We start from the raw sequence: 14,271 nt of genomic DNA, 5'->3' as shown, positions 1-14,271 counted from the left end.
TTTCACTTCCTTGATTTAGTGGTATGTGTCTTGGACTATTTTAAGGGATTAAACATCATAATTTGTGACATTTTTGGGGAGTTTACGGCCAAGACTTGTTCTTGGGCCGTAAACTCTTGTAAACCCTTCAAGATGTATGTTTTATTGGTACAACAAAGTCTCATACACCTTAGATAAATCCTAGAAGGCCATATAGTGAGTTTGGGACAATTTGGCATATATTTTTGGGGAGTTTACGGCCCAAGAACACCCTTGGCCGTAAACTCTTCATTTTGTGTCTTCAAATGGAGTTGTTTGATGCATTTAAGTGTTCCTTAGCGTCAAGTCCAATTTACCAAACATCTTAGAAGAGTTTTTGGGACTTTAAACAAGTGTTTTGGGGTGTTTGAGGTGTTTACGGCCTAAGCACATGCTTGGGCCGTAAACTCCTTTTTACATGTCTAATCCATGTGTTTTAGTGTCCACACCCTTCTAGATACATGCCTTAATTAGTATACTAGCTTAACATGAGGAAAAACTTGATCTTTGGCATGATTTTGGGGGTTTACGGCCTAAGGAGCTTCTTAGGCCGTAAACTCCTTTATGGTCCTTGATTCTCATGATTTTGGACTCTAAAAGCAGTAAAGTATGATTAGATTAAGTTAGGGGATGAATCCTTACGTTTGGAAGTCGGAAATTCGCGGATTTGGAGTCGATTTCGGGTCTAGAGAGAGAAAGTAGTGAGAGAGAGGTGTAATTGTGGTAAAAGAGTCCAATTGAAGTGTTCAAGTGTTTTTATATGTCTCGGGTATTGTACCCGATACACGGCTACTCGATGCTAAAGTTTAACGGGGTTAAAACTTTTTACCCGGGTGAAGTGGTTGAAACAGTAATACAACTCTATTAGGTTAAACTAGATTAACACGTATGAGTTATATTACTTATAATGATATTAGGACATGCATATAATTAGATATTCGGATATTAACGATTCCAAATATTACATAAATAATGTACGTTAACGTATTCCGTTAGTGAAAATGGGATTTGTAACGGGAATAGATTTAGGGTTGTCACAAGTTAGTATTGATCAAGAATTAATTTAATGATCAAAAGGTAAGTAATTAAATATGGATTCTTATATTTATATAGAGTGGGCCAAGTTCATTTAGGTTGGGCTAAGCTTGCATGGATAGTCCATGGAGTTTTAACCCATGGATCCTATGAAATGAAAGGTCATGGGTATTAGGGTTTACATGAACGTAACCCTAATCCACCACACTATATAAAGGAGTCCTTAGCACATGAAATGGAACTAGTGTGTGTGTAAACAAGAGTGGGTCATTTCTAGTTTGCTTACTATTCTCTCAAGTTTCCAAGGTGTTTTGGTGATTTGTGATTCCACTTGAGGCTTCCACAATATTGGGGCTAAGCTCTTAAAGTTCAAGACTTCAAGTTCAATCAAAAGGTATGTGATCTAACTAGGCTTTTGTAGTATAGTTTCTTCATATTATGCTAGTTAGGATAAAACCTTGGAATATTAAATATTTGCATGTATAATAGAGAAAACATAGATCCAAGGTTTATAGGGTTGCATGTACACCATAGGAGTGTTAGAATGCTCAAATGTCATCAGGTTAAAAGCCCAAGACTTGTCTTTTCCCTATAAATAGTCATGTACTATTCATAATTAGGGTTGAGAGTGAGACAAAATGTAGCCACCAAGTTGTGAGGTTTCTTGTAGAGTTAAATTCTTACTTTTATTCCCAGCAATCCCCATAATCACTACGAAACAAAGGAATCTATAAATAAAACTTGAGAGACCACTCAGAAACTAAAATCACCAACAAACAATCCACTCTCTTGAAGAAAATGCTCAACTGACACAACTATCTTACTATTTCTAATTGTAAGACCCAAATCACAACGACAACCACTCAAAGAAGGATACTTCTCAAAACTGGAACTACAAACTCACTCGGTCAATAAACTCCCCAAAACTAGGAAACACATCCATTTATCGTACATACCCTTAGTCCCCGACGAGGAACACGTCCAAACCATACATAAAGAATACTCAAAACATTTTGATCGTGTATTTCAACCAATTCCAAATCCAAAAATTTTGATTGAAAACATTAAACACACACTTAACTTCCTGATAATTCATCACCAACCCACTGCTCCCATGAGCACAATGATGGTCAATCCAATAATCTCACTTTGCATCCAAATCCCTCCTCAACTCAAGTGCACATCCACTTGACAAATCATTTGAGACATTATTAATGATCTTCATGACCTGATGTTTCACATCAAATACCCATCTCAGGTAACCAACTCCAAATAATAGCCCACAAGAATGCAAAGAGCCACAAATGAAAACATTCAACAAAAGAATTCTGATACACAACTAGTACTCCTAACAAAAGTTTCCACATGATCAAAACCATTGGTCACTGAGTCTCCCAACTCTCAATAATTTCCATAACCCAATCATGCCAATAAGATTAATGATCTAAGACCTAAGAGTCTTAGTCAAATGATTATTGGGTCCCTCCTATATGAGTCATACAACCACTAGTTCATGCTACGTCGTGACACCCCTTAACCATTAGAATGATAAGCTCATGGTAGTACGCTGATCTTGCCATCATTATATCATTGTCCAAAAGGCTCATGACTAGCACCAGATAGCCTAAAGGTGCTCAACCATCAACCCCACTGACTTGCATGAACCTAATCAGTATTCCCCTCAACACTAACCAATCACAACACGAGCCATACCTTTTTATAACACACAATTCCTTTCACAGAAAATGTTGCTAGCAACGTAAAATCAAAGGAAAACATGATTGCACACAACTAGAGAATAAGATAGGCTGGTGTACTCTTGTTACCATTTAAAGGTAATAAAAAAAATAAGAACAATACAAATAAGTTCCGACCAATTCCTCTCTCGCTATCATACTTAGTCCACATACACCACTTATGACCATATTTGATGCACTATCACAATATAAAATCCAATGGAAAACATATAACTGACCCTATATATACTTCTTTTCTTCTTCCTCACAACGTTACCGAAAGGGTGAAGTACCAATAGATCTAACGAAGTGAAGAACCTCAACCGTTAACAGAAACATCTAGGCGAACAACCGGAACATGATTCCAGATCTTAATTGAAATTGAACAGATTCCACCAATATGTAACTAGCGCAACAAAAATTCTAAAGTTATCCAAATTTTTTTAAAAATCTGGTCAGATCAATTCAAATACCAACCCTACCGACACGACATACAAAAACTGGTTTCTACGTAGATCTAAAGTTACACCTTGAAAACTTAACAATACTACCTCAACATCCAAACTTCCAATAACCAAGAACACCTACCAAACTCGAACCTGTTATGAACAATTATTCCATAACCAACAATTGCAGGTAAACATGTCCAGAGGCCAAAATATACAACACACGTAACTTGACGATAGGTTGATGCATCCATTCAACCTCAGCTGAAACAAGTCAAAAATTTCAAAGAATCTCAACTATTGACAATGAACGAAATAATCAACGGCCGAGAATTCACTGGGAACTAACCCAATTATTTAATACACTATTGAACAAATACCATGTAGAACTAAACATACAAAACTCCGAAGTCGGTTGACCGATCAATAAATGTCCATCCTAGACTATAGATAGCAATATATAGCTGATAAATCCTTCAAAGACCAATACTCAACGTGAGAGACCCAAATGCCTCATGAAATATTCATCAGCATTCCCAAATGGAACAACTGGCTGCAATGAGCTCATTATCCAACAACTTCCTGCCGCGAAGACAACTCATGCATTCTTGAGCACATACATCTGATGGCAACTTGCTCTTCACCTAGTCTTAACCAAATCTTGAGCCACAGTCTCGTGTACCCAAAACGCAAATACATATAACCCAGTATTTTGAAATTATAAAATCAGAAGATCGATGATTGTGACACCCCCAAACTGGAGCGGCGGAAACGTCTGGGGGTGGATGATTTCATGTTAAGTATTACAACACATGCATCATAGTAATCAAAGTACAACAACCATTTCATATATAAAGTAAAAGTTTTACATGTGTGCTCAATCATTGTATATTTACACCAAAAGGGATATATAAAAAAGATAGAAACATGACTTTGTAAAACCCCTGTCTTCTCAAAAATCTTGGGAAAGTACTTGTCTACTGGTTCCATGAGAATACGAGTATTTTTAAAAGAGAGTATCAACATTTAAGTTGGTGAGTTCATAAGCATGTTTGTAATTGAAAATATGTCATTCGTTCCTTGAAACCATAAGTATGTTTTTCCTAGAAAATCCCATATTTTCTGTTGTAAAAGTTTTGTAGTCTTAATGTCCTCAGGCTGAAATATCAGGACTTTAATAGTATTGCTTAAATGAATAAGCTAATGAACTTTGTCTCACAAAAAATATATTGATGCTTACATGTATAATAATGAGAAGTTACTTTGTAATAGATAACCTATAAGCTTTTCTCATAAACTATATCTATCATAGTTTATATGTTTGTTTTCTGTAATGTAATATGAACTTTGTAAAATAGTAATTTTGAATCATAAACTATACCTATTATAGTTTATATGTTTGTCTCTGTACTGTAAGTTGAACTTGTAAAATAGTATGCTTGAATCATAAACTATACCTATTAAAGTTTATATGTTTTGTTCTGTATTGTAATCGTCAACTGAAAAGTATTTGAAACTATTGATTTTTAACACATGAATTTATACTTATATAAATATAATATTTATATAATTTTGATTAAACTGACAGTCGAACAAATAATTCTACTCCAAGCCCACAACAAAACAAGGAACATGAAATGGAGTCAAATCATCAATTCTAAGCCTATTGGACCCTCACTATATAATTTATACATACATAAATATATAATTTCATTGATAGCAACAATTAAATAAATATTGAAAACATTTATATTTTAACACACAAATATTTTTGTTTTAAACTTATATTTCTCCCCCTAAAACAGTGAAAATTTATGAAAAAGTTGGCGTATGAACTCACTTGATGAGTGATGATTTGGGCAGCGTTTTGTTTCTAGGAATGATTTTTCTTGATGAAACTGCGATTTTCTAATGAAAAACCGTGCTTTACACAGACATAGTTTTGACTTCAAAAGATTATTTTCTCGAGGACTTGGGGTTCCTGGCTTTCTTCGGGTGCTTGGGGAGTATTCTAGGCTTTGGGGGGGGGGGGTGTTAAGTGTTCGTCTCGTACGCTAGGCTTACTAATTTGATCCTTATCCGAACTTAAGACGTGACGAGGCTACGAGATACGCATCAAGACTAGTCCGATTATGCTGGGCGTAATCTTTTTGTATGTTGGATGTAGTGGCTACGTGGATTCGGACGTTTCGATGATGTGAGATACGTATTGTATGTAAAGAAGGAGGCGACATGGTCAATCTGTGGCCTAACTTCTGAGTACGTTGGGCATACTCTTGTACGCGGGGTGTACTCCTATTTTTCAAACTCCAAAAATTCGTAACTTTCACATACGATCTCTGTTTTTGACGTTCTTTTTATCCACGCGTAGGTGAGACCATGCTCTACAACTTTCATTTCGACTCCATTGGCTAATTATAACTGTATTTTTAAATTTATATTTTTAATAGGTCAGGATAAGAAATATCCGTTAAAAATTCATAACTTCTTTATTTGACTTCCATTTTCGTCTGTCTTTTTACCGTTGGATTTCTTTTGACAAGATCTCTGATTCTCGTTTAGGTTGTTTTAGCTAAAAGTTGTTCGATCTAAATTTTGAGTTTCGGGTTGGATACTACTATGCCAAATCTTAGAAAACTCATAACTTCATCACACGAAGTCAGATTGGACGTTCTTTTTATGCACACTTTCGGTGTATTGTATACTACAACCTTCATTTAGATACTTAAGGCTAAAAATCATTTTATTGTAAACTTAATTTTATGCTACACAACGTTTTGCCGGTTTTGTCGCAGATCTTTGATAGGTCATCACTTCTTCGTTATAACTCGGATTACGGTGTTCTTTATATTTTCGGAATCCTTTTCATGATCATTACTACTTTCCTCATAGATATAAAGTTTATATAACAATTATTTTTAAGGATTGATTTAAGGAAAGGCACATAGTATTCAAAAACTTCTCTTTATTACTTTAAAAGCTAGTTACAAGTTAATCTAAACTATTACATTGATTTGAAATAACATGTTGTTACATTACCCCCCGTTAGAGGAAATTTTGTCCCGAAATTATTTCTAAAGTGGTACTCTTGGACTAGGTAAAAGATGTGGATATTTTTATTTTATCTGATCTTCCCATTGATATGTGTATTTTTATATATATTTTTATACATTATATCTTAATATTTTAGCCTTTATTGTTCTCTTTTAGAACTAAAAGTTACTTATAATGCATTGAATTATGATTTGCAGCTATTAGTTATCAATAGAGCAGAAAAGAAAAGACTGGAGTGGAAATAGGAATTACAAGCTAAAAGAACAAAAAATGCTGAAAATTGCAATTACACCCAGCGTAATATAAGTTACGCCAAGCATAATGTTGAAAAGAGGACTACGCCCAACGTAGTTAAAGTTATGCCCAACGTACTGGGTGTTTATCTAGACTTCCCAATCGCGATACAATTCTTGCTACGCCCAACATATACCGACTTACACCCAGTGTACGTAAGTCGGTCCCAAAGGTTATAAATAGCGATTATTGGCCAGCCATGAAAGGGGATTCGACTTCTATCCTAATTTAGTCGACAATTAACTTCTGTTAAGCCGTTTTGAGGGTCTAGAAGGCGACCGGAAGGATTAGAGAGCGGATACGTATCGGTAATCATGTGGTTTGTTAACGTGACCATGTTTAGCATCCCACTGTGATACTATTACGTGTTTACTTTCTGATTTAGGTGTAAAAACCTTTTACTTTGTGTTTATGATTGAATGAAACCTTGATTTATAGATTAATTGCTAGATTAGATTGTTTGTTTATGTTTAATTTATCTTGCCAAACTTGTTAAAAGATCCTAACATGTTAACGATAATTATTTGTTGTTAGTTGTCAAGTAGATTGAGTTGTATGAACATCTGCTTGATTGCTTGTCTCTTATGATTTTGATGACCATCAAGATTATATGACTAGGAATAGCGAATGTGAAACTAGGATTAACTCGGAAATAAGTAAGTTAATGTGTGAGCCTTGTGTGATAAACCATCAACAAGAGGTTAAATTGAATTAGTAATTTGAGTAACTATTATTACAAGTCTTACTTGATATGAACTGAACACTAGGAAACATGTAAGTTTAATCAACTGATCAATGTTTGAATTAACTTGTTCGCTAAAGGATTAGTAATTGTGAACGCAAATCTAATCATTTTAGGAATCGGTGAACATGAATAAATGAATTTGTGTATGCAATTGTCTATATATGCTTTTAAGGTGTAATTTATCTAAACCAAAGAACCTGAAGAGATTTGTTTTCCTGTTAGTTTATCGATATTTGTTAATTAACTGTTCGTTTGAAATTTAATAAACATTTATTTATTCCTTTCGTGTGTTTTGTAACCTATAGTAAATTATTTTAAACTAATTCACTACCATTCCCCTTGTGTTCGACACCCTTGCTTATCAAAGCTATACTATAGTCGATCGGGTTCACTGCCTGTAAGGTGTGGTTTAGATGCGATAAAATAGGAATTATAAATAAAAATCCAGTGCATTGAATATTACACATCAAGTTTTTTGTGCCGTTGCCGGGGAACGGTTTTCAATTACTTTAGTTTATTTGATTATTTGTTATTTGTTTTTAGTTTTATTTTATTTTTATTTTCGTTGATATCATTTCACTTGTCGGGAAGGTTCTTGTTGTTAATTGCAGGAATTTGGGATCGTACACATTGATTGGCTTTACCTTTTGCATGGGTTTCGAGAATGAAAGCGATTACGGAATTATTGACCTGCTTAGCCTACTACTTTGTTGAATTGTCCAACTCAATCCATGGGGCGTATTCAACTCAATGGACCGGGCCTGTTATGTGAGTTAGGACAGGGCCTATTATACTCCGTGGGCGGGGCCCATTATATGTATGATATGAATGGTATGTGGTATTTTGGGGAACTAACTAAGCTTTGTGCTTACAGTTGTTGTTTATGGTTTCAAGTACTTCCAGTGCTAAGGCATATTATGGTGGTTAGGTAGAAGATCGTGCTCTTGCTATTCTTGACTAGTCAGGTCACCTCTTGTTCTACTTTTAGTTAAAGGTGCGAAGAAAACAAAGGAAATATTCTAAAGGGTCCCGAAAGTTGTTGTTTTCACAAACCATTTCTTGCGTGCAAGGGTTTTAATTAACCATTGTTGTTTGATCTCGACAAAGACAAGTGATCATGATGTCTCATTTTTTTTACATGTCACTTGTCTGAAAGTTGTCCTGTTGCAGCAATTTAAATATTAAGAAGTCACCAAATGAATTAGTTGAGAAAGGGGTTTCCAAATAGAGGAAAAAGAAAAGAAATAAAATGCATTAAATTACGCCTAGCGTAAATACAATTACGCCAAGTGTAATGAACGGATGATTGCGATTTGGTCATTCATGGAATTGGACTTACGCTGTAACAACCCGAAATTCATATCCCTAATTGAAACCTTTTTCGCGACTCGTTCCGATCATCCAATCGCCGTTTCCGATTTCGTTTCCGTTTCCGACCTTTTATTAAGTCGTTAATGTGAATTTTATTTTATGACTTAATAAGTGTCTTAATACCCTTAAAACTCATTCTAACGTCTCATATTAATGATCAGAACATTTCTAGCATCAACCATATCGGGTTACGACAAATTGGCCGGGTGCGACCAAAAGCCCCGTCTAACACCGGTATCGGGTAAATTTCTACCGTGTCCCGAACTTGGACACTATTTAAAGTGATCCAAGTCTCCATTTTGAAGCTTTTTCTCCATTTTACAACTATCACTCCAACCTCTCTCCTAAATCTAAGTTCAAGGGTCCAAAACAAAGATTTAAGGCTTCAAATCAAAGAGGTAACATCCCTAACTTGTTATCTAACCACTTTAGCCTTCAAATTGATGTTTAAATTTAGTTTTGGGACCAAGAACATGAGTTTACGGCCAAGGATCAAGCTTGGGCCGTAAACTCCTCAAAATGGGGTTTTTAAGCCAAATTTACCCTTCCAAATCATAGTTGGGACTTACATATTACCTTGAGGCTTGCAAATCTGGACTTGGAACACATTAAACATAAATTATATGGGACAAAAGAGAGTTTACAACCAAGGCTCCTTCTTGGGCCGTAAACTCCTCTAAAAGGGGGATTAAGTGCCTTAAAACATGTCCAAATGCCTTGAAACTCAACCAATAGCCTTGTGGTAAATCCTAGATCCTTCTAAAAATAGTTTGGAGGTTTGTAACACTTCAAAAGTGCCACATATAGGAGTTTACGGCCTAGGAACATACCCTTGGCCGTAAACTCATAAAGACAAGCCAAAAATGCCCCTAATTCATCCCAAAGGCTTAGATAAATTTCTAGAATCACATGTAATTGATTTGGGAAGCATTAAAACAATTATTCAAGGGGGTATAGGAGTTTGCGGCCGTAAAATCCATGCTAGGGCCGTAAACTCCCTTAAGTATGTCCATTTGGTGTTTAAAATTCATTCCAAGCCCTTAAACCAAACCTAGAAATTATCCCCTAAGTGTTTCAAGCAAATTTGCACCATAAATCACCCCACCATGAGTTGACAGCCGTAAACTCATGGCGAGTGGGTGTTTAGACCGAAAATTCCATTAAGGAGTTTAATCTTGGGGAGTAAACTCAATTCCCAAGTCCCTCGCATCGTTACACGTCCGTAGATGTCACCCGGGTCCCACCAAACGCTTGTAATGAAGCGTTTTCGCGATTAGAAGCATATGTCCCTAAAAAATAAATAATTTAAGTCCTAATTGGATACAATTGTGTATCTTTACATTATACTTAGGAATCTTGTGCGTTTGGAAACCCAAAACCGACATTTAGGATCCAAACCGACGCGTTCTTCAACCGGTGAGTTCATACCCCTACCCTTTTTCAATGGTTTTTCAATGTTTTCAGGGGGGGGGGGGGGGGAATACAAGCAAAAGTTCAAGAACATCTTATACTCAATCACATGATTTCAGTTAAATGGTTTCATAATTGTACATTTTAAGAATTGAAAACCTTTTTTAACAAACTGTTTTAACTTGCAGAGTTGTTTGTTTTTAACCCAATTTTCAATTCTTATTATACACTGTTATATTGTGTACTTTGCATTTGATTGTTCACACTTAAACTGATAGAATACATAAACCATTGTAATGTCTGTAATAAAACACTAAGGTTCGAGTGTAAAAGATAGACTCCATTAGAAAACATAAAACATCTATACGTCCTTAATAATACACCTAGGCTCGAGTGTGATAGATAAATACTATCATAATACACAAATTACTGTAATGTCCTTAATAATACACCTAGGATCGAGTGTAAAGGACCGTAATCATTAAATAACACCTAGGTTCGAGTGAAATGTCCTTAATAATACACCTAGGATCGAGTGTAAAAGGACAGTCATCATTAAATAACACCTAGGCTCGAGTGTAAAGGACATGTACGTAGAACATAGCCAGTCGTAAATACTACTTTCCTAGTCGAAAAGTAAAGAGTAATCTTAATGATTGGAGACACGTCCTTGTAACACTTCCATGGCACGAGATAGTGGAGGACTAACCCTGTAACCAGAATCTCCGTTCGTAGGAGAGCGTGGCTTAAGTGTATAGATCTATACGGGACTGGCAATCCCACACCTGGCTGCTAGCTACAGCCGAACCGAATGGTTCAAGGGTGACAAAAGTCATAAAAAGGATACTGGCCATGGTCCGAGTCATATCCAGTCTGAGTATGGTTAAGGACTCGCAATCTAGATTATTAACGTTTTAGACTCAATTGCTAGCTTTATGTGCGTAGTAAAGCTAATGTATGTTCTAAGATGTCAGGCACACACACACACATTTAGGAAAACATGGGGTTTTCCTGGGGACAATACAGAACATAACCAGAACCGGTAGAGACACACACACACACACAGTCAGGGAAACATGGGGTTTTCCTGGGAAGGACACCGAACATAATCAGAATTGGTAATAATTCACACACACACACAATTAGGAGAACATGGGGTTCTTCCTGAGTAACAGTAGTAAGTAACTAGAAAAGTGTAACAAGTTAAACAACTGAACTACAACCCACAAGAATAATCATGTTTTCATCGTACATTGTTTACTTTACTTTCAGAGTTGGAAACTAACTTTACATAAGAAAATATGGGATGTTCTTGGATAACCACTTTTCAGGAAAATCAAAAGAACTCGTACATTTTCAGAAAAACTAACCGCTTATGAACTTACCAGCTTTATGCTGATTTTCAAACCGATTGTATTCTCAGGTCCGTGTTAGACATGTACTCGAAGATCCTTTTGACGAAGACGGAGTGCGAAGAAGACTCGTCTCATTTTGTTCATATATGTTATGTATCACACTTGTACATTTTACTTTTGAAACATATGTAAACTTTTCTATATGTAATGTAATGGTTGTTTACTTTACTTACTATGTGCATTGGATTTGACACTCAACATGGAGTCAACCCCGGAAATGTTTCCGCCTCCGGTTGTCGGGGTGTGACATACGCCCCGTGTACTGTCTAACTACGGCTAACGCAATTAAGCGACATGTTATATCTTTTTACCCTTTGACTTTTTATTATTCTTTCAAAATTTTCCTTCGCCCACATGCACTGAGACAGTCGAATCTTTCCACAAAACTCCGATTTTCTTCTTTTCTTGTAGAATCGACATCGAGGTATTTTTTTGGTTACCCTTCAGCTTAAATTTATGTTTAATTTCTTGAAATTGGTTAAATTGAACTATTTAGAAATCTAGGGTTTCTGCATTTCTTAAATTGGAGCCGATTTTAGTTGAATGTATGTTTGTTTATGGCTCAAATGGACCGATTTCACTTGATTGTGACTCAATTTGGCTTTTAAACTCGTGTGTTAACCTTCGATTTGGGCATTTGAACGTACGCAAAGAGTTCTTGACGTTAGCCCTGTGTATGACCCCTAGATTGTTTACTACCCTGCGTGTGTGCGTAATCTAAAGGCATTGTTATGGGTTATGACTTTTGAACAAACAAAGACTTGGTTACGAGCTCTTGGATGTACGCCCAATGTATGTTGGACCTACACCCAACGTAAATTCTTGACCAGCACCCATATTTTTCATTTAATTATGTTTAATGCTATGGTATTTTGTTTTGGTTTTGTGTTGTTTTTATTTTTGTAGATTATGGCTCGTAGAACTCCAAGAACCAACCCACCCGAGGACGTGACCGATCACTATTTATTGCAATTCCCGTAAACTTTGAACAATGAAACCCGAGCCAAATATGTGAACAATTTATGTTTTCTTCTTACTAAGGAGATTGACGTAGAACCTTCATTTGATTAGGGATTGGCGTCCTGAACTAGACTTGATGAGCTGATCTGGGATTTTTTGCGATGCACCCACTCAGACGCAAGTGGTGTGCCTTTGTTCGTATGCCAGGGTTGGGATAGATTTTTCAGGATTCAGGAGACTGTGTATCGGGAATTTTTGCTAGAGTTTTATGCTACAGTTTCCTATGATCCTAGGAAGACACCCGACAACAGGATGACCTTCTCCTTTAGAACTGGTGGTGTGATTTGGGAGTGCAGTGCGATTGAGCTTGCCACTCGAGTTGGGATATATACAGTAGACGAGATGAGGAGTGTCCACTTCCCGGCATTCCTTGCTGATTGTCTCACGGGCCAGCTAGATGACTACAATCAAAACACTTTCTGAGCAGAGATTACTGGGGGAGTGTACACACCATCTACTGGTCGAGGGAGGATGATTCGGTCTACCACATATAGATTGCTGCACCGTCTGATTTACATGTCTCTCATGCACCATAAGAATAGTGAGAGAGTTCCTGTGACAGACCTGTATTTCTTATGGTCGCTTGTTACTCTAGGGAGGCACCTAAACCTTCCAGTTTCTTTAGCTGCTTATATGGGTAGGAGGGACAAGGGACTTCGAGAGGATAGCCTGATTTGTGGGGGGCATTTTATCACACGCTTAGCCCAATCTTATTGGTTATTGACACGCGAGATTACGAGATCGATGGTGTTTCATGATATGAGGCCGATGAGCCTTCAGTTATTGGAGTCAATGCGTGTACTTGAGCGGGGCGAAGATGGTGTCTTACGGGTACGACCAGATGATGTGGCCGACGAGGAGGGTGTAGTCGCGCCACACCCATGATGAGCCCAACGACGTAGACCTAGTCGTCGAGGAGCGCAACAGGGACCTGAGCCAGAGATTGATATACGTTACCAGGCCCAACGCGTGGACGAGGGATTGTAGAGCCTGGGTGAGCGCGTTGCACAAGTAGAGAGACGACAGCAGTGGTATGGGGATGCATTAACAACATTCTTTGCCCATCAGGGGTTTCAGTACCCAGTTCCTTTTAGTCCACCATTCCAGTCATGACCTGATGGAGCCGGTACATGTGGGACACAGTAGCACGATGACGAGGATGACGAGTGACTTAGTTTATCGTTTTTATTTTTATGTTATTTTTAGTTTATTTTTGCGTTGCTTAGTATTAGTATTTTTATCTGGTATGTAATTAGTTTAATTTATGTTGTTTTATTTTTGGTACTTTTGTTTTCCATGTTGATGCTCTTTGGTTGTTTTGATATTTGCAGAATTTTCACTCTTAGAAAGCTGACAGTAAGTTTAGCAGCTAGGTCCGACTGTTGCTAGAGAGAGCCTTGTGAGAGTTCGAAGATTATAGTCAAGACCCACGATTTGTCATAGTGTGGGGTGCGTGTTGATTTCGTGAGAGATTATTTAGAAGAGTGGCATTTTTATTATATTTTGACTCTTATGGTATGAATGAGCTGTTCCCACACTATAGAGTTTTATTTCTATGCGAGGTAGAAGTATGATCTTGGCTGTCACGACATAGTTGACACTTTCCTATGTCGTGGGGGAGTTTTCATCGCGAGAGGAGGCTGCCATTCTTGATATGACGATGTGACCAATAATTTTCACATTGTGGCCATGTTTAGATTTCACATCTCTCGACGAGACGATGTGGT

The sequence above is a fragment of the Lactuca saligna genome, chromosome 5 (assembly GCF_052625555.1).
Source record: "Lactuca saligna cultivar CGN05327 chromosome 5, ASM5262555v1, whole genome shotgun sequence".
Lineage (NCBI taxonomy): Eukaryota > Viridiplantae > Streptophyta > Magnoliopsida > Asterales > Asteraceae > Lactuca > Lactuca saligna.
Note: the sequence above shows the minus strand (reverse complement) of the source record.